Raw genomic sequence first — 21,416 nt, forward strand, 5'->3', positions numbered from 1 at the left:
ATCCAGTCTCCTCAGTGATTTAGTCAAATTGTTGGCTACGTCTTCACGAAATGATTCAAAACATTGTATTATGGCATCTGGCTGCGAGTCAAAAGCTAAGCGTATCATGATTTTACTTAGATTTGTTTTGATAACATCCTCCTCAAATTTTGAGGGATTTATTGAACTCCATTTTAATCTAACACCTTGATTATGTTTTAGTTTGTAATCATTACCCCTGGCCTTTTGTGCAATGACATGCATGGAAACCGTCTGGGGGTTATGGTCGCTTGACGGGTTTGGTTCAACCAAAAGCTATCTACAAGACATGCATACTTATTAGACATCAACATAAAATCAATTGTGCGGACTCTCCCTCCCACATGATAAGTTGGAAACTGGACAGATGGAGTGCTAACCAAAGTGTCGATCATGTCTAAATTATTTACTACAATGAAGGTATTTGATGCTTCGCCCTTTGGGGTGTGCCTAAAGTGGGGCAAAGGTTAATCTGCAGTGTCTACAATCCCACATACTTTGTGCCTACTGTGCTGACACAGTGTGCAATTTAAATCATCCAACCAAATTATGCGCAATGGGAAGCATCTCTCTGCAACTTTATCAATTTCCTCTTTGAGGGTGTAAATAACCCCCCAGTTCTGTGGGTCGAAAATATTGTAGTACCAGTTAATCACTAAGTGTAGCGTCCACTAGGTTTGAAATCAAGATGAGCCGGTACCAGGGAGAGTCTGTTATGTTCTCTATCTTAAGTGACTCAAATTGGACCGAAATGAAGGTCACTATACCTTCCTTTGCCCTCCCTGCTGGTGAAGCTTGGACATTGAATTAACAATATCCATCCAGAGTAACATCCTCCCTACTCCAAGTTTCTTGTGCACAAATAATGTCAAACTTCTTCACATAATGTACCCATGCCTCATCTGAAAATTTGGAGGAAATACCTGCAATGGTCCAGGAGATAAGCCTAAGTGGGCGGGTATTAAGGGTCAGAGCCTCTGAGGCTTCCCCAACGGTGTTATAAATAGCCGGCTCTACAGTCAAACTGTCTGAATCTATGCATGCATTTTCTGCAATATCAATATGTGGGTGCAGGAGAGAGTATAGACTGTTCTCACAGTCTAGTATAAAAGGGAGGGAAGCAACTGTACTATCTACTTTGTTAGATGTAGTCCCTGGGGCATCGAATGAAGTAATGTTATTCCCTGATGCACTTAAATTTGGTGTTAGTCAGTCTGAGGTTCCGTGATTCTGAACCCGTTCAATAAAGGTAGTCTTATCGAGACGATTTTGGTATCAGCGGACCGCAAATGACGAGTGCAGTATGTACGAGTGTTCGTCATAATCGATCAATGGAAACACTACGTATTCAAGGATTTCGTTCAAACCTACGGGTTCCATTTTGTGTACGGCAGCCATTTTGTGGTTGCCCTCACATAGGCCGATGACTGCGGCCGAACGAGTCTTTGGGACACGTACACCTTTAGCTGACTTCTGAGTGACCTGAACGAACTGACTCCCTTGCCCGAAGCGGACCTTGTTGAGCCAGTTCCTTGTTAGGCAGCTGGTCAGATAGAGATCAAAGAGCAGGACATTGCTGAGTTTATGGTACATGCACACCCCCTTCTATCTTACTTCTCATCTGTTTCTGTTCCTTCCTTTTCATGGCTTAATTATGGTTTGGGTTGAGGTTCTTTTATTATGGGTTTGTCCGGCCTGTCCGAGCAAGAATGTTGGATTTTGCCTTATTTCTGGTGGGCTGGACAACCGAAAGTGGGTTTGTCGTTATGCGATATGTTTGAAATGTCACCATGTGATTCGTCCGTTTGTAAATAATTGATGCTAGTCAGGAATGTGATTTTTAGCATAAAAGACGATGTCTCGCTCTACTACATTGTGCAGTCTCTAGCGAACCACCCGTGTTGTGCTTCGTAGACCTCGGTTCCTGGTTGCAGCCAATAAATTTGGTCTTTGACGTCACCGAGAAGTGTCCCGTGTCTCTGTTTGCCAAGGCAGGGGAACTCGAAGACATCGGGCGTTTTCCCTGGCGCCGCTGGGTTCTAAAACCCAGTTCTTCAAGTCCATGTCTGCGAGACCACTTAAGGCCTCATAACGATTTCCAATGAATGCCATTGTGGTCTTGGGGGCAGATAGAAAAACCCTAAAGGTAGGATGGAAATGCCCCTCTCATTTGTAGAAAAATCATCCATCCTCTCGTAAAGAGTTCTGACCAAATCTGGGGATCAAAAGTTTAGTGCAACACAATCTCCGAAGAGTGTCTTACTAGATTTCCCCACCCACTCAGTCCTGCGTGCCATCTTAAATTAAAAAAATAATTATTAATTCCTGTCCTTGTACTCAAAAAGTGTAAAGATTTGTTCCTCAGTGTTGGCCAGTGCTCAATATCACCGGGCAACAGTGGTGGGACATTAGCCAACACTACAATGTATGGTGTTGCACCTGGAGGCAAATGGAAATTAAAATACGGCCACTAGGAAGTCTTTGATCACTGCCCCACCCTTCTATGCGGTCTGTAATACAGGGTCTTTCCTCATGGTTATCACTTGCTTTATCGGCTTGGGTGCTTCTTGGGGCATATACAGTCTGGGTGGTCCTGTGAGGCAACCCTTCTATCTGATATGGGGTCTCTGTGGCGTTTACGGGCAGGTTTACTACCCTTGGGAGAGGCAGACTGTCCTGAATAGGTGGTCTTACAGAAGGTTTGGGTTGTTGCTCAGGCCCCTTTGCAGCAGCACCCCCACCCCTGCTTTGCCCATTTTCTATAGGGGTTAGGGAAGCACTCAATACTGGTCTCTCGAAGAGCGCTGATCTAGCCTCAATTTCAGTTAATTTTCCAATATCAGGGTCAAATAGGCTGAAATCACGTGGTCCAATTATTTCAAGAAAGCTTCCCTCTCCTGACTAGGCGACTCCACTAATGGTACCCCATCATCTGAGGCAAGTGCTTGAATACCCCCCTGGTTATACTCTGTGTCCACTGGTTTACTCCTACGACCAAGCGGTTTAGGCAAAAGATTACTTTGTTTATCTGGCGCCTGCCCCTTCCTTTTCTTTGATGGAGGAGCAAGGCTACTCCCATGATTACTCTGGGATTTTTGGCCCAGAGTGACAACTTTTAGCATTGCTGGGGGATCAGATTTTTCAACAATGTCAGAGGCATTAATAATTTTGGGGCCTGGGGATTGTGATGTACTTGTTTGTGATGAATTAGCTTCCAAACCCCTTTGCACAGCAGGGGCGATAAGAGCAGGTCGGTTGCGAGGGTTTTGTATCTCCAGGGACAATCTGCGCTCAGTCAATTCGATTTTATGAATGAGCGCGGAATCAGTCCTCAAAAAAAAAATTTGAAAAGCATCCAGTGTCCCTACCACCCCATGACCATTACCAAATTTTGACCTGATCATTTCCCACCCTTTTCTTGATACAAAGTAGGTGCCAACAAAATATTATCACAGTACCTTGAAAAGTCCACACTAGTTAAAACCAGGACGATGTAGAAATGTTGATAAGTGTTAGGGGTGGTCGGATTTGACCTACTAAACGAGTGTTCAACGTAGATTCCACAGGGCTAAATCTGAGTTCTCCTTCCCGCATTTCCTATTGAACTCCATGAGAACTATGTTGAGTCCTTTGTGACATTCCCTAAACAGCGTGCTGGGTTGTGTTGGCAAACTTCGAGACTCTCCCTAACTAAGTGAAAAGGGAGTCTCACCCGCAAATCATTGCTTGGCTTACTGCTTGGTTAGTGACCACACCCCCTTTACTCAGCGTCCTGCTTTGTGAGCGTTCTTGGTTCCTGTCTGCCTTCCTGTTCAAGTTTGTTCCCCGATTCCTGAGCCCGTGGTATTTTCTTTGGTTCCCTGTATTTCTTCCCTACACTTTCCCCCGAATTTCGCTGCCTAATCTGTTCCCGATACTTAGTCTCCCTGTCTCCCTTCCCGCTTCTCAGTTCTCCCTGGTGCCTTGCTAGACTTTCCGCCTTAGCGACTTGTTCTGTCCCTATGCCCCTTTAGTGGTGATTGGTTCGTCTTCGGGCCATTCTTTCCACTCCGTTCCACTCGGTCTTCAGTTTATGAGTGGACGGAGGCTTTCTCTGGGCATTAGCGTTTGTGTTTGTACAGGTCCACGCGCTCCACTCGGTCTTTAGTTTAGGAGTTAGACGCATTGTGTGTACTCCATGTGTTGTCTTGTTGGGTGTACACCCGCTCCGCCATAAGTTTCAAGAGTTGGACGTGGTGTGTGTATTTGTGCTTGTTGTGTGTTCTGTGTTTATCCACTCCGCTCTGTCTTTAGTTTATGAGTCGGAAGTGGGAGTTGTTGCCGTGCCACTTTATCTTTAGCTCCATAAGTGGTACGAGTGTCATCTGCTGCTCTGGTGGCCCATTAAAGAAATGGGGTAGCCCAAAAAGTACTGGACCTGGGTATTAAATTGATATCAACAAACAATGGTCCGAGACCTATATCTTTGTGAAAGAACAATGAATCAGAACTTATCCAATTAGAGAGCATGTATTATTTAAAGCAGCTCTACTCAATTAATGATAGACATAAAAACGGCAACAGCAACAAGGTCCAAATTATATGCAATATTTTAATCTATTGTCATATTCAAAATTTGAAGCACAAATCACAATTTATATATATATTTTTTCATATATGTTTTATGTTTTATTGCCCCGTATAGAGCGTGCAGTGTAGCAAAGGGTGTCAAAGAAAGTGAAAGTGATAAGGGTGAAAGGAAAAAGAATCACACAAAATTTGTAAAAAAACAATTTCAATGGTTTCAAACAACACCAGCCAATGAATGCTGGACCAAAAACACCTGACCACTTCAAATAGTCCAAGGGGACTCTCTAATATTGTTTTCAGGCATAGAATGTAATGATTGTCTGCACTATATCACAAGGAGAGGGATATAGGTGGTGGTCCAGGTGTTAGATAAGTGTCGATGTTTCGACTCGTCTTGCGGCCTTACGGTCGATTATGCCTGGGCCATGCGAGTCTTCTTCAGGACATATTAGACGGGGCAACACAGGGATCTTTTTGGTGACCCTGTAAGAGATATAATGGACCGTAAAAATTGGGGCTGTTGCCTAATCACTAAACCAAGGACAAGGGTCCAAACGTGCTTACCCTTCTGGGGGAGTAGTGGTCGTTATTTCACTCCAACTAGGCTCAGTCCATGTAATCCAAAGAGTCCTATACTATAAACTGATACAATGACCAGGTTTCTGAAAAAACAATGAGGAACCTATGTAATAAGTATATATATATATGGTCCCAAAGTCATGGCTTCAAACACATTCACGTCTAGGTAAAACATAAAAGTTACCTCCACTATGATTTGGGTAGTTATGTGCTTGCAGGTTGATGACTTGTCAACAGGAAGCTGTAACAATTTATAACAGTACTTTTTAAGAAGACTGGACTGAGTGAACAAGGGTTGTAAATTACAGCTATTGTTTAAATAAATTAGGCTCACCGTTTGACAAAATCCAGAGCCCAATCTTAAATTTAAATTATTCAGCTACACGATTTTTTAAAGTGGAGGTAACTTTTATGTTTTACCTAGACGTGAATGTGTTTGAAGCCATGACTTTGGGACCATATATATATATATATATATATATATATATATATATATATATATATATATATATATACTTATTACATAGGTTCCTCATTGTTTTTTCAGAAACCTGGTCATTGTATCAGTTTATAGTATAGGACTCTTTGGATTACATGGACTGAGCCTAGTTGGAGTGAAATAACGACCACTACTCCCCGAGAAGGGTAAGCACGTTTGGACCCTTGTCCTTGGTTTAGTGATTAGGCAACAGCCCCAATTTTTACGGTCCATTATATCTCTTACAGGGTCACCAAAAAGATCCCTGTGTTGCCCCGTCTAATATGTCCTGAAGAAGACTCGCATGGCCCAGGCATAAATCGACCGTAAGGCCGCAAGACGAGTCGAAACGTCGACACTTATCTAACACCTGGACCACCACCTATATCCCTCTCCTTGTGATATAGTGCAGACAATCATTACATTCTATGTCTGAAAACAATATTAGAGAGTCCCCTTGGACTATTTGAAGTGGTCAGGTGTTTTTGGTCCAGCATTCATTGGCTGGTGTTGTTTGAAAACATTGAAATTGTTTTTTACAAATTTTGTGTGATTCTTTTTCCTTTCACCCTTATCACTTTCACTTTCTTTGACACCCTTTGCTACACTGCACGCTCTATACGGGGCAATAAAACATAAAACATATATGAAAAAATATGTATATAAATTGTGATTTGTGCTTCAAATTTTGAATATGACAATAGATTAAAATATTGCATATAATTTGGACCTTGTTGCTGTTGCCGTTTTTATGTCTATCATTAATTGAGTAGAGCTGCTTTAAATAATACATGCTCTGGTGGCCCAGTCTTGCTCAGTCTTCAGTTTATGAGCAGGACTGGAATTGTTCACCTTCTTGCTTGGAGGTATCCCTTGCTGAGTAGTCATCCAGGTTCCCTTCACTACCTCCTGGTTCGTGACTTTTGACTACTCGCTTATGCTCCCGACGCTCACCTGGTGAGGTAAGTGGAATTCTATATTGAACACTTGTGTACTAGTCCTGCAAATTACTAGAGAGTTTAGTCCTATTGTATGTTTGGTTACAGCCATCTCCTGCCATCGAGACTGCAGCTACAACGTCCCTGCTGGGGGGAGAGTTGGTATACTCCCTGGGAAATTCCCCCCACACTTTTTGGGAGCAACTGACTTTGAGTGAGTTATCTCTTCTCACTTGGGTCGTTGCTGTTTGGAAGTGTGGGGGAAGAGTCATCTTTGCTCCTGTGGACTTCCATCCTCCTCAACAGGGGAGGACCCTTAACAATAAGGTGGTCCAGCCTCCTTCGGCCTCGGACGGGTCTGCCCTTGGCCCAGGCACGCCCCCTCTAGTCCAGCACTGCGGGAGCCTTGTGCACCTTTTGAGCACCTCCCGGTGCATGCTCCTTGCGTAGGCGGAGTGCTCGCCGCTAAGGGTGCTGGGATTTGAAGACTTTGGCCGTTCTCCTTTTATGGGACTGGCACTGCTCCCCAAATGATTCCGGTGGCGGCAATAGCATGTGGCAACAATCTGCAGAATCAGGTGAATTGGGCTCCCGAGCTGCGGGAGCCCTGTGCCCCTTTAGAGCGCCTCCCAGCGCTTGCTCCTTGCGTAGGCGGCATGCGCGCCACTAAGAGTGCTGGGATTTGAAGTCTTTGGCCGACCTCCTTTCACGGGATCGGCACTGCTCCCCAAATGACTCATGCGGCCGTGGTGGCGATAGCCTGTGGAAACAATCTGTCTCTTACATGCAGGGCTTCGTCAGGATCTGTGTCACTGGCACAAATAACTCCCGTAAAATTATTCCTTTTGGGGGGGAACCAAACATAATTTGGGGTATTTCACTGAGAACCCAAGCCTATACAAGGTCATTGGTGTTCTAGTCAATGTGGACCTTGGAAGGGACTGGACACCACGTTAATGGAATAGCTGTCTAGGAATGGGTTGAAGTGCAACTTCTGCAGATGCAGGAAGGCTACCCCTGCAGTCAGGATCTTTGTAAAGACCAGAGGCATGGCGCTGAGGGAAAATGGAAGGGTCCTGTGTTTTTCCCACCATGAAACTGAGGTACTTCCCATGTTCCGTAGAACAAGCACATAAAAGTAAACACACTGAAGGTCCACTGAGCACAAAGTCATCATTCTCCACATCTGCCAGTACTCGAGTCATTCTGCATTTATGAAATTATGCAGGACATGGGCCTGGATTAGAAAGATAAACTATGGGGCACAACCCCATTCCCTGAATCGCCTACTCCTTGTCTGTTGCTTCCCAGTTACGAAGATAATTCAGATTGGGTGTTGGGTCAAAAGGATTGCCTAGCTTGAAAGACTTAACCCCTTCGCTGCTGATGTCATCAGCCACGGTGGTCGTGTGCAAATGACGAGCTGAGCTCGTCATGTAACGCAGCTTTTTGAAAAAAGCCGCACAGCGGAAAAATAACCGCCGCAGCGATGCGGTTAAGGCCTTTGCATGCATCTGGAAAAGTGGAGAAGTTCGGTTGGTACTGCTTGTAGCAGTTTTGACTATGGCTGTTATTTTGTACTGTTGGAGTTTGCATCCATCGCAGGATCAATCCAGTACCTCCCATTAATAAATGTCATGGGTGTTCAGTTTAAAACAAACAAAAAGAGCTCATTGCTAGACCTGAATCTGGCAAGCCTGTTGAATACGTTTCTCAACATAAGCAGTTTCAGCTCCACGCCTTACTTGCCAAGTGGAGCAGGAACTTTTTGCTTTTTTAGGCAGTTGTCCAGGAGGAAGTGAAGCAAACTTGTGCCAGAAGTAGCGACCTATAGCTGGCCATGAACGCATTAGCACAAGGCTCCTACAAGTATACAAAACTAGATTGGTAAGCCTTCTTCTGTGCCCATAGAAACGTCACGTTCCTTTCCATGTGGAAAAACACTACTGCCATTACCAGCACAGGTTGATCTGGAAGGGGGGTGGATTCCCAAACAATTTCTGGTCAATCCTTGGAAAGCCTACTACTTGGTATCCAATGACTTTGAAATTGCAGGCTCGATGAAAGGCTCATTCAAAATCTCCTGACCCTGCATGAGAAATTGGGTTTCTATGCCAGACTGGAGATGGCCTTGGTGTGAGAGTTGTGTCCACCAAAGCAAATTCTTTAACTTGCCAGTAACCCCATTGTCCTGGTCATAACAGTATGAAAGGGTCTAATTAGATGCAGGTTAGCGTTGTCACCAATACCGGATTCTTCATTCATGTTTGCTTTGGCATCTGGCTCTTCAATGTGTGCAGGATGAGGAGATCTATCGAGGGATCAATCATCTATGAAGGGCCAACAACTACAACCAGAACCAGGGATAATGGTGCTCGCCGAGTGGGTGTTTTATTTATGGGGGGGTGTGGTAGTGGAAACATAGGATAGTCCTCTTGTCCCTGGAGCTACACCAGAGACTCCTGGACTTACAGTGGGGTACGCTAAAACTGCATGCGGACTTGGGGCACAAGTGCTGTGATGAACTGCTAATACCAGAACATACTCGGGATAGCAGTAGCTGTGCTGAGGAAAAGAATGCCTTTGTACAGTGGCCGTGCACAGTTTGAGCAACCTTCAAATATGAATGGTTAAGTTAGATAACAAGAGGACCTAGTGCTACAAAGGCCAGTGCTTACGGGTGCCACAGCTTTTTTCATGCCTTTTGTGCTGTACAATGGTCCGAATGTGTTCAAACACTAGGAGAGGCCTGCCTACTTCGTTGTTCCTGTGTTTATGTTTTTCACTCACTGACACTCTGCTTCCCAATAGCTACCAAACAACTCGGGTGCTGGTTCAAACACCAGGTGGAAGGAGGAAGAGGGATGTACTAATTCTCTTTCAGCACTCCTGACCTGCAAAACCACTCTTAAGATTAAGAGACCAGTGCTCTGCTGGCTTTGAGCCTCTGCATCCAGAGAAGGAGCTAGGTTTGACTTAATCGTGCTGCGGAGTATCCCGAAAAATATTCTGCTCCTGTTCATTTTACTCCTTTCCTTTAGACCATGAAATTAAGGTCCAACTGGTTAAAGCCATCACGCATCACTGGTAAATGGGCTTTGGACCAGGTTCCTTCACCTTATCCAAGTTAAGTGGCACCACTTGGGTAGGGCTTAAGAGGCAGACCGGTACACCCAATCTTTACATGTGGGACATCAGGTTCCAGAGAGACCTTGTAATGCTAGCAGTAACACGGATAGCTGGCATGCAATGTATTACTAACTGCTCCAGCAAAACACATTGTGGTTAGTGGGAGGGGTTTTGCAAATGTAAATGACATTAAATGCAACGCTTAGTGCAAGACTATTGCAGCAGAAGTTACCTTGTCTGAATTATGGCAATAGACGGGAAAACAACTAAATAGTCCCAAAGGGTTAGAGCTAGAATTCACAAAGGAATTTACTAAACATGAAAAGCAAGTTCAGCAGGCCCTGATCCACACTGTGTGCAAGATAAAAGGGAACTGGTTGAGAGTTTACATATACACAGGAATGGCAGTGTGTCACAGAATGTACGCTGAGTCGCAGAGTGCAAGTCCAAAGCTCTGTTTTAAAACAATAAGTTTAGAAGCAGAGTTAAGTCCCTGCCAATAGTTTGAAGGAATACCAATAGGCTGAGAGAAGGACTGCCTTCTTGTAAAAGTATTAATGCTACCAACAAGGCTTGCACCTTTATGGATCTCGATTTCCCTTTCGGGTCATGCCTGTGCAGTCTCATAGGACGCAGTCAGGAGGGCTACATATTTTCAAAAAATTACAGAACTCGTCTTACGCCATGGGATATCTCTTCAGATAAGTAATCTAAAGAAAGAAGGATTGAAACAATAGGGATATAAAAAAGTAGTTGCAGCTTCATGCTGGATTTCAGAAATGCAAAAACAACAGGTGATGGACCGAATGTGGATCAATGTCACACACTCACCCCAGTCCAAAGATCTGGGCCCAAATCCATCGTTTTTTTGCACTCCACACCACCCTGGGTTAGACAATGGCAATATGCAAATCAGCTCTGACCCTGTGCCCCATGGGAACAGTCCAGTCCGAACTACAAAAGCCATGTCCTTCCCAGAACGGAATCAAGCATCCGAGGACCGGACCGGTTTCGAGGTAACACCTCTCATCAGCCCGGCTAGCTTGACTCCAGTGGTGTGGAGTGCCTGGGACCCACGTCTGGGCATCCCCAGCGCACTTAGGGCGGAATATGCAAAAACAACAGGTGATGGACCGAATGTGGATCAATGTCACACACTCACCCCAGTCCAAAGATCTGGGCCCAAATCCATCGTTTTTTTGCACTCCACACCACCCTGGGTTAGACAATGGCAATATGCAAATCAGCTCTGACCCTGTGCCCCATGGGAACAGTCCAGTCCGAACTACAAAAGCCATGTCCTTCCCAGAACGGAATCAAGCATCCGAGGACCGGACCGGTTTCGAGGTAACACCTCTCATCAGCCCGGCTAGCTTGACTCCAGTGGTGTGGAGTGCCTGGGACCCACGTCTGGGCATCCCCAGCGCACTTAGGGCGGAATATGCAAAAACAACAGGTGATGGACCGAATGTGGATCAATGTCACACACTCACCCCAGTCCAAAGATCTGGGCCCAAATCCATCATTTTTTTGCACTCCACACCACCCTGGGTTAGACAATGGCAATATGCAAATCAGCTCTGACCCTGTGCCCCATGGGAACAGTCCAGTCCGAACTACAAAAGCCATGTCCTTCCCAGAACGGAATCAAGCATCCGAGGACCAGACCGGTTTCGAGGTAACACCTCTCATCAGCCCGGCTAGCTTGACTCCAGTGGTGTGGAGTGCCTGGGACCCACGTCTGGGCATCCCCAGCGCACTTAGGGCGGAATATGCAAAAACAACAGGTGATGGACCGAATGTGGATCAATGTCACACACTCACCCCATTCCAAAGATCTGGGCCCAAATCCATCGTTTTTTTGCACTCCACACCACCCTGGGTTAGACAATGGCAATATGCAAATCAGCTCTGACCCTGTGCCCCATGGGAACAGTCCAGTCCGAACTACAAAAGCCATGTCCTTCCCAGAACGGAATCAAGCATCCGAGGACCGGACCGGTTTCGAGGTAACACCTCTCATCAGCCCGGCTAGCTTGACTCCAGTGGTGTGGAGTGCCTGGGACCCACGTCTGGGCATCCCCAGCGCACTTAGGGCGGAATATGCAAAAACAACAGGTGATGGACCGAATGTGGATCAATGTCACACACTCACCCCAGTCCAAAGATCTGGGCCCAAATCCATCGTTTTTTTGCACTCCACACCACCCTGGGTTAGACAATGGCAATATGCAAATCAGCTCTGACCCTGTGCCCCATGGGAACAGTCCAGTCCGAACTACAAAAGCCATGTCCTTCCCAGAACGGAATCAAGCATCCGAGGACCGGATTCGAGGTAACACCTCTCATCAGCCCGGCTAGCTTGACTCCAGTGGTGTGGAGTGCCTGGGACCCACGTCTGGGCATCCCCAGCGCACTTAGGGCGGAATATGCATATGGATTTCAGAAATGCATTTAGTTTAGATTGTGTTTAAATATATTTTATGCATCCATCCTGAAAATCTATTTTGGATCTGGCTCTTCTAGAACTACTCTGGCCAATCTTGAACAAAAACTCCCTGATGCTACAAAAACTTTGTAAGCCTCGCTTAGTGTAGCTTTAATACTTACGCTCTAAAAACAGTGTGACATGTAACTTATTGCACATATTAATTTGTATCTATGTAGAGAAACAAACCTAGGACGTCAACTGAGTAAATGACCAATTATTACCTCCACTGTGCAGTTAGGCGTCCTTTAGACACGAGTAGTATCCACACGGTAAAACATTAGTTATGTATGATAGAAGTTTTTCGGCTGACTTATAAGATCACTCACTGATTCTAATTGGTCCTTGTCTGACTATAGTATTGACAATGTGTCATCTGAAGGAACATATCCTCCCCAACAGGGGATTACACGAAGAAGGGCAGCATTCCTCCACGTTCCCTATAATTAAATGGTTCTCTCTCCTGTTAGACATCACCACCAAGATAGAAGGATAGCAAAAATGGGTCAGCCGGTGTATCTATATGGCGCTAAGTGTTCAAAGTGATCCATTTATGTTCTTTTTAATTACCCTAGCCATTTATTCTTCTCTCCCCTTAAGCTATTTTTATATTATTATGTTTTATCAGGTATTAGCCTCTATCAAGTGGCTCTGACTACCCACATGTATGAAGATGTTGTTTCAGCTTCCATGAACTGTATCAATGTAAGTGTTTATCGATATCAAAGGGGATCTTACGGTCCACGTAGAAATTAGACCATGTGTCTATTTGCAATGCTTTATAGGTTCTGTGACCCATATCTAAAAGGATTATTACCTCTATACAGAAAAGTTGTTTGTTTGTATGACTAAGTACTGTACAATGGAGTTATGAATATCTGTCAATCATATGACAAGAAATGACCAAATTTAATGTCCTTTGTTGGTAGTTTGTAAAGAATGACACTGTTTTTAGATATAAGATGAATTTTTTGTTTATATTGATACATATGCCATTTGAGAACTCATAGGTGCTATTTGAAAATGATGTATGTGAAAATAAACTAACAAAACTCCATCTTTATATGTAATTTCTTTTGTATATTCTCTTTTAGAATATCAGCAGAGACTCCTGAAGAAGGTGGTTTTCTGCCGAAACGCGCGTCGAGTGTTTTATGATTATTGATTTCAAATGCTTTTTGTAATCAAATATTGTGATTATGTTGTGCCTTGCGATATATTTGTATGATTTATAGGAACCACATTAATCTGAAGTCTGTGTATTTGCATTTTTATGATCTATATTTTTAGCTCATCATATAGCCTGTGTTACTATATGATTTTTATTTATACTAATTAAATATATATATATATGTATACAGTTTATTTTTTGTCATTTTTTTACACTACTGATTTTGGTATAATTGGTCATTTACTCAGTTGACGTCCTAGGTTTGTTTCTCTACATAGGTGTTTACCCTGCCCTAGGAGTCTGCATTGATACCCAGGGGGTCCTTGTTTTTCTCATACACATATTAATTTGTATACACTGTTTGTTGAGACTTGCGGAATTGCTCATTTAATTCGCAAGCCACTTTTTGGCTCCAAAGAAATCTCTACTTGCCTGTTAAACCTTTCTTCTTTTTACTTACCCTTTCTCTTAATCTATGGTTTTTCTATGTTCTTGGGATAGGTACAGGATTGTGCCCTATCTAAATGTTCCCATTTGACCCCCTCCAGGTCAATTAATTTTTTGTTCTCTTAAAATAAAATACTCCTCGCCCGGCTGGGTTTGGAGATAAAATATAGTACTTCTTGTGGTCTATATTTCCATCCTCTTTTATATTGCAACTCCTTAGGACCCTTGTTCCTTTTAATAAACATACGACCCATGGTCCCAAGGCCCCTTTCGGGTATCCTTGTTCTCTAAAAAACGATGTGCAGTCTCATAGGACACAGTCAGGAGGACTACATATTTTCAAAAAATTACAGAACTCGTCTTACGCCATGGGATATCTCTTCAGATAAGTAATCTAAAGAAAGAAGGATTGAAAAATAGGGATATAAAAAAAGTAGTTGCAGCTTCATGCTGGATTTCAGAAATGCATTTAGTTTAGATTGTGTTTAAATATATTTTATGCATCTATCCTGAAAATCTATTTTGGATCTGGCTCTTCTGGAACTACTCTGGCCAATCTTGAACAAAAACTCCCTGATGCTACAAAAACTTTGTAAGCCTCGCTTAGTGGAGCTTTAATACTTAAAAAGGCAGCAAATCTGAACCTCTTTGGGATTGCTTTCAGGCATTTGAAGACTTCTACTAGACCTCTGGCACTTGGAAGGTGTGCTGTATTTTCCCACCTGGTCTCTAGTTACTGGTATGTACTGAAGTGATTTCAAAGCCTTGAGTGCAAATATTATGGCCCATATAAAGGATACATTGTAGGACTCTTCAACCCCTAAATTCTGGAGGCCTGGCAGTCACTGTTTTTCATGACGTGAATTTGTCGGCAAGATGCAGATAATGATCATGTCTTAAGGGAGTCCCCTGCCGTGTGGATGCCACTACCAAGCAAAGGTCTGCGTGGCATATCGTCTCTAATTAAAGCGTATACTTTCTAAACAGGCCACCAATAGCCCACACTGGATACACATGCACACCAGATGCCCTAAGATGGGGAGGGTGGACTTCAGGTTTGGCATCATCACTGCTTTTTCTGTTAGGAGCTTCACTGCTACAACTTGTATCGTTTTAAAACCTATACTATAGGCAAGTAACAGAGTTCGCCCTCAGGAAGTCCTAAAAGAAAGTGAACATGCATTTGAGGGTGTGCCAAATTCTCTTGAGTGACTCAACCACTCGAGGGTGACTGTTCTCCTCCCTACAACCTCTAGGAGACAAGATGTTCAAAATCATTAATATTTGTATCAAGCAGTGATGCACAAAACTGGGTGGTTTACCCCTTTGGCAGTGTCTACAACACTTAATCCTACCACAGATTTCAATGTGCCAGAGTATGTACACGGCCAAGCATATACAATGTAATCTATCCCTATCCTGCAGTCAAATTAAGGCATGTGAAAAAGCTGCACATCTTGCCAGACGACATCAATCTTTCCTTCATGGTTTAGGAATTAGTACAGTAGAGGGTCAAAAAGACATCTCTTCATCAGCATGAATTGTGCATCAGCACAGACCTAGGACCAGGAGACAGGCTGCTGCCCCACCACATTCTCCCAGAGACCAAAGTACAGCCCTCAATAATCAGGGTGCCTGACAACAAAACCCCCATCCTTCTCCATGCCAACAGTGGAGACGGTCTATCCCCATGGCATACACAATTTGGAAAAACTTAGAGCAATCACGATTATTATAATTTTTGCTTTGGTGTCTACCGACTGACTTTGTAACAAGTGACAGCCTGATGGAACTATCACATGTCAACTTCGGGTGCGCAGGTTTCTAGTGCCAGGTTAAAAGTGCGAGTGTGTGAGTGTGTTGCAGCAGGCTTGCTAACCCAAACAGTGTGTAGTGTGCAGTCATGAAATGAGAGGGAACTAGACCCCATTTACTCCTTCTATTCAATTAATTGAGAATGTAACAATCCCCATTCACTCAGGCCAAAACGAGAGGTCCACAAGACTAGACCGCATCACAGAGTGGGAGTTTTGAGTACGCATTGACTTAACACAGAGCTATTTCAGAATGTACCTAGAGACCCTGAGCACAAGACAAATGGTGGCCCCATTTCTCAAAAAAGGACAAATGGAGCATATGCAGGTGTTGTATTGCATATAAAAGCAGCTTCAACCTATGGAAAATGAATGGATCGACATGCCAAGCGATGCTTTTAAATTAGCCAGTGGAAGCAGACTGTGGCATGGGGAGAGAAAAAATATCAAAGTACTCAGATCAGAGGAGGAATTGAAAAACCTCCTTGTCCAGGCTTCAAATATGCTGGCGAGATCACATGGTTTTAAAAGAAAAACACAATGCAGCTAGAGAAAGGGTGGAAAATTAAACTGCTCAAGTGGGAACAGACCACATCTCTAGACCTCATTGTAAGTCCATGTCAAACTCCTCATGCTTACCTACCCACGCCTGAAAAAGCTTTTTAGTGCCCAACAAACCCGACCACCAGTTTGAATGGTACATAGGTAAGAGTTACAGCAAGGAAACATACACTGCCCCATGCCCACCTCCTTCCAGGGTTTTTATACAACATGGAATCTTACTGTAAGTCAGGAAACACCCACTCACAGATCCATGCCCAGTCACAAAGTGCCTCGCCATATGCATTATTGCAAAAGCACAAGTTACTACTTCTGTAAGAGACATTAGTTAGTGATCGATTCCTTACCTTAGAATATCCCCAGGCGTCAGACTGGATCCGGAAATTTTTGTGTAGCAGTACCCTTGCGCGTCGGTAGGCGTCGTCTGCGGCTCCGCGTCAGTCGTCGGCGCCGTGATGACGTCGGAGTACTTAGACGCCGCGTCCGCGTGCTGACGTCAATTCTTAGACACAGCTTTTCCGCGCCAGAAACGCAGAGCTATGCTAAAAAACCAACACTGGTGCCTTGAAACTAGGGCATGGAAGGGGATGAACTTAACCCTAGATATCGGTTCACAGAATGGGGAGGATGGGTGGGTCGGTAAGGAATCTATCACTAACTAATGTCTCTTACAGATATATCGTTACACAAGTAGTAACTTGTGCATCTGAAAGGGACACGTTAGTGATAGATTCCTTACCTTAGAATAGATACCCAGCAATACCAACCCCTCAAGCACCTTGAGACCCTCTGGGTGAGTAGTGCGCTATACAAATTTTGGAACTTGAGGTGGGTCTGCGAACCAATAATCACACCAGAAAGTCCTGGAGGAAGGAACGGCCAAAGAAGCCATCCCTCCGGACTTGGCTGTCCAGGCAATAGTGTCTTGCAAACGTGTGCAGCGAGGCCCACGTAGCCACCTGGCAAAAGTCCTGCAAGGGCACTCCTTGGCCCAAGGCAGTTGCTGTGGCCCGAGTGGCATGAGCCCTCAGCCCAACAGGGGGTTCCTTCTTAGCCAAGGAGTAACACGCCTGAATACACAAGATGATCCACCGCGAGATGGTCCGCTTGTGCACCGCTTTCCCATTCTTAGCACCCACGTAACCAACAAAGAGTTGGTCATCCACCCGAAACTGGCGTGTGCGATCCAGATAAAACGAGAGCGCACGTTTTGGGTCCAGACGGTGGAGCCTCTCTTCCTCTCTCGAGGGATGCGGAGGCGGAAAGAAGGTGGGCAAGGTCATTGACTGCCCAATGTGGAAGGCTGTGACTACCTTGGGCAGGAAAAAGGGCATTGTCTGCAACACACCTTGTCCGGATGGACCGAAAGGAAAGGAGGTTTACAGGATAGAGCCTGGAGCTCACTCACCCTCCTGGCAGAGGTGATGGCTACCAGGAAGGCAGTCTTCAAAGTAAGAAGGCGAAGAGGACAGTTGTGAAGTGGCTCGAAGGGAGCACACATCAGAAAAGTAAGAACCAAGTTCAAGTCCGACTGAGGCATCACAAAGGGCACAGGAGGGAACGTATGTGTGATGCCTTTCAAGAATCGATTAACAGTACGGGACTTTAACAAAGAAGGTTGATCAGGCAGCCTCAAAAAGGCTGAAAGGGCAGAAAGGTAGCCCTGGATAGTGCCCAGAGCAGAGCCCTGCTGGGCAAGAGAAAGAAGGAAGAGAAGAACCTCAGAAAGAAGGAAGAGAAGAACCTCAGAAAGAGGGGCAGAGAGGATCCACAGCCTTTGCTGTGCACCATGCCAAAAATCTGTTCCACCTGCAGGCGTATACCGACTTTGTGGAGGGACGCCTGGCTGCCAGAATGAGGTTACAGACTTCAGGAGGCAAGTCAAATGGCCTCAACTGTCGCCGCTCAATCTCCAAGCATGGAGGTGGAGACTGGACAGGTTCAGGTGGAGGACCGTCCCCTGCTGCTGCGACAGAAGGTCCTCCTGAAGAGGCAGACGAACCGGGGGAATCGACTGACATACTGAGTAGCTCAGGATACCAGTACCTTCGTGCCCAGTCCGGAGCCACAAAGAACCTGGGCTCGGTCGCGCCTGATCTTCTGCAGCACTCTGGGCAGAAGTGGTATAGAGGGAAAGGCGTACAACAGACCTCAACTCCACTTGCGACGAAAAGAGTCTCCGAGCGAGTGCCGCCTTGGAAATTCCAACGTGCAGAACTGATGACATTGCGCGTTCTCTTCGGTGGCGAATAGATCTAACCAAGGCTCTCCCCACTGCAGAAAGAGACCTTGCGCCACATCAGAGTTCAGACGCCATTCGTGATCCATCATGCACCAGCAGCTGAGTTAGTCCGCCCTGGCGTTCAGAGAACCTGCCAGGTGTTGAACCAAGAGGGTCACTCCCTGATGTTCTAGCCATTGCCAGAGGCGCAGAGCCTCCTGGCATAGGGTCCACGACCCCACCCTCCCTGTTTGTTGCAGTACCACATGGCGGTGGTGTTGTCCGTGAACACCTGCACTACACTCCACCGGACAGAGGGGAGGAATGCCTTCAGTGCTAGACGAATCGCCCGCAGCTCCAAAAGGTTGATTTGGAGCCGGGACTCCGCCGGAGACCAGAGGCCTCTAATCTCCGCCTCTCCCATGTGGCCTCCCCAGCCCTGGAGGGACGCGTCCGTCACAACCACGTGCTCCGGTTAGGGTAGGGAGAGGGATCTGCCGCTCACCCAATCGCGGTTCGTGAGCCACAACTGCAGCTGTCTCGCAGTGCCCTCCGAGATCAGGACATTGTCGGACAGGTTGCCCTGATGCTGGGCCCACTGAAACTTCAGGTCCCACTGCAGAGCCCGCATCCGCCAACAGGCGTGATGCGCCAGAAGGATGCAGGAAGCCATCAGCCCCAGAAGCCGCAGCGTCAACCTGACCGAGACTCGGGATAAAGGCTGAAAGATTGGAATGAGAGCCTGAATATCCCAAACCCGCTGTTCGGGTGGGAAAACCCGAAACTGCGACGAGTCGAGAAGCGCTCTGACGAAAAAGGCGCTTCTGAGAGGGGCACAGGTGTGACTTCGGCACATTGATGGAGAACCCCAGCTGGTGCAAGAGGTCTGCCGGCGTCTGGAGGTGGCTGACGACTGTCTGGGGTGAAGAGAGGGCCCGGCAGTCGGAGCAGGCCTTGCCGTCGTGGTCGACGCCTAGACAAGTTATACACAGATGGTGAGGATCTGTGACCGACATCTATGGTCGCAATCTTTGCAGTGCTTGAATCCAGGCATCCCGAAGGCACCGATCGGAGTCGTACGACTTCGAAAGATGATCAAAAAAGTTAGTCAAAAAGTGACTAGAAGTGGGGGGGCGTGGCTAGCCAGGCAGCGAAATGGCCGCTCCTTGAGTGAGCTCTGCCGGCTGCATCATCTTATCCTGACTTTATCCTGCTCCGAGGACTCGTGGGCCCCTGATCTGAACGTGGGTCGGCGGCGGACACCCAGCTGATCCTGCGACCAAGTTTTGGGGCACATCAGACGTCGGGTCGCGAAGCGGAGGCCGTTGAACATTCGACCGGGCTATACCATCCCCACGACCCACTGCCGAGGTGACCTACCCCGGGAGACAGAGCCAACTACAGCCCGCGGACTGAGAGGCCTCTGGGTGCCCCGGGAGAGGAGGCGCGCAGACCTAACACCAGGAGCGCCGCTGACCCGAGGCACTCCGGTGAGTCATCCCTGCTCTGGAGCAGTGCCCTGAGGCTCGATAGATCCTGCGAGCGCGGGCAGCCCGGCGGCTCCCTCCTGGGAGGTGGACTCCGGCGGAGCTCCCGAGGCGGATCCGCCATATTGCCAAGGCTGGTGTCTGGGGAAAGGAGCTCCTAGAAATCTGCTCGAGAGCCGAGGCCTGAGATTATTTCGGGGGCTTGCGAGGAAAGAGGTACGGAGCGGATCTTGGGGGGGGGGGAGGGAGACGATCCACCAGTGCCCCCCACGTGCGCACCCTGTAGATGAGGCGGGTGCTCCAGTTCTTCGAAACAGGACGCTTACACAGCCTCCACCTGCGGCACTTTCCTACCGCTCACAACAACCTGCCACCTGGCTGAGTGCCCCTGCTCCTTGCCAAAACACTGGCGAATGCCACACTTGGGACTGCATTGGCGCGCTGAGGATTTTGGTGCCTCCGCCATTTTGTGACCGGGCTGCTCACTGCACTACACATCGCTGGAGGTGGGAAGCCCTGCGGAGCCACACGTGAGGGGACTGGGAGGCCTGGCTGTCCTGTCCACCTCTGACCCCCCACACTCTGCTGCTGCCGCTATATTACCCTGCTCGTCATCCCAGATACAGCCCACGGAGCCGCTCTGATCGGGTGTCGCACCATCGACACCAAGATGGGGAAGAATGACGCAAAGCAGCCCAAGCTCAATTTTGAGAACAGACGCCAAACTAAACAAAATGTGGCTGAGAAGGAGGGGGATGAGTCATCATCGCAAGGGGCTACTGCAGATATCGACTTTGGGGCACTGATAATGGAAGTCAGGTCAAGCCTGAAGAGCATGGACACCAAACTGGATGCCATGTCCTTGCAGCTGGAATCAGTGAAGACCTAAGTGGTCGCTCATGAAACTAGGTTAGACTGCCTGGAGAACAGACAAACTGAATGCTGCGAATTCCAACAACAGGCCAAACAACACATCATGGGCCTTGAGAGGGAATTGGAGGCCCTGCGAGCTAAGTCGGACGATTTGGAAGCACGCTCCCGAAGGTCTAACATCCGCATCACGGGAATTCCGGACACGGCGAACACTGGCAAAATGGAGGTGTTTGTGGCGGAACTATTGCACGATTTGTTCGACCCGGACCTCTCGGCGGTCTTCACGGTTGAGAGAGCGCATAGATCCCTTGGGAAGAAGCCGCCGGTAGGTGCACCGCCTCGTCCTATTCTTGCTAAATTACTGAATTTCCAGGATAGGGACATCATCCTGCGCCTTGCCAGAGAGAAGGGTAAGATCACGCACAAAGGGAACAACATCTCCTTCTACCCTGACTTTACCCCCCTGGTACAAGCGGCACGAAAGGAACTCATACCAGCCAAAGGACTGTTGATGCAGGCTGGTGTACAATACTCCCTTTTGTATCCGGCAAAGCTAAAGGTGATCCACGACAGCACCACACACTTCTTCACAGATGCGCAGTCTGCGCTAAAGTTTGCAAAACACATTTGCGGTCCAGGGGCG

Source organism: Lissotriton vulgaris, chromosome 1_1, assembly GCF_964263255.1.
Source record: "Lissotriton vulgaris chromosome 1_1, aLisVul1.2, whole genome shotgun sequence".
NCBI classification, from domain to species: domain Eukaryota; kingdom Metazoa; phylum Chordata; class Amphibia; order Caudata; family Salamandridae; genus Lissotriton; species Lissotriton vulgaris.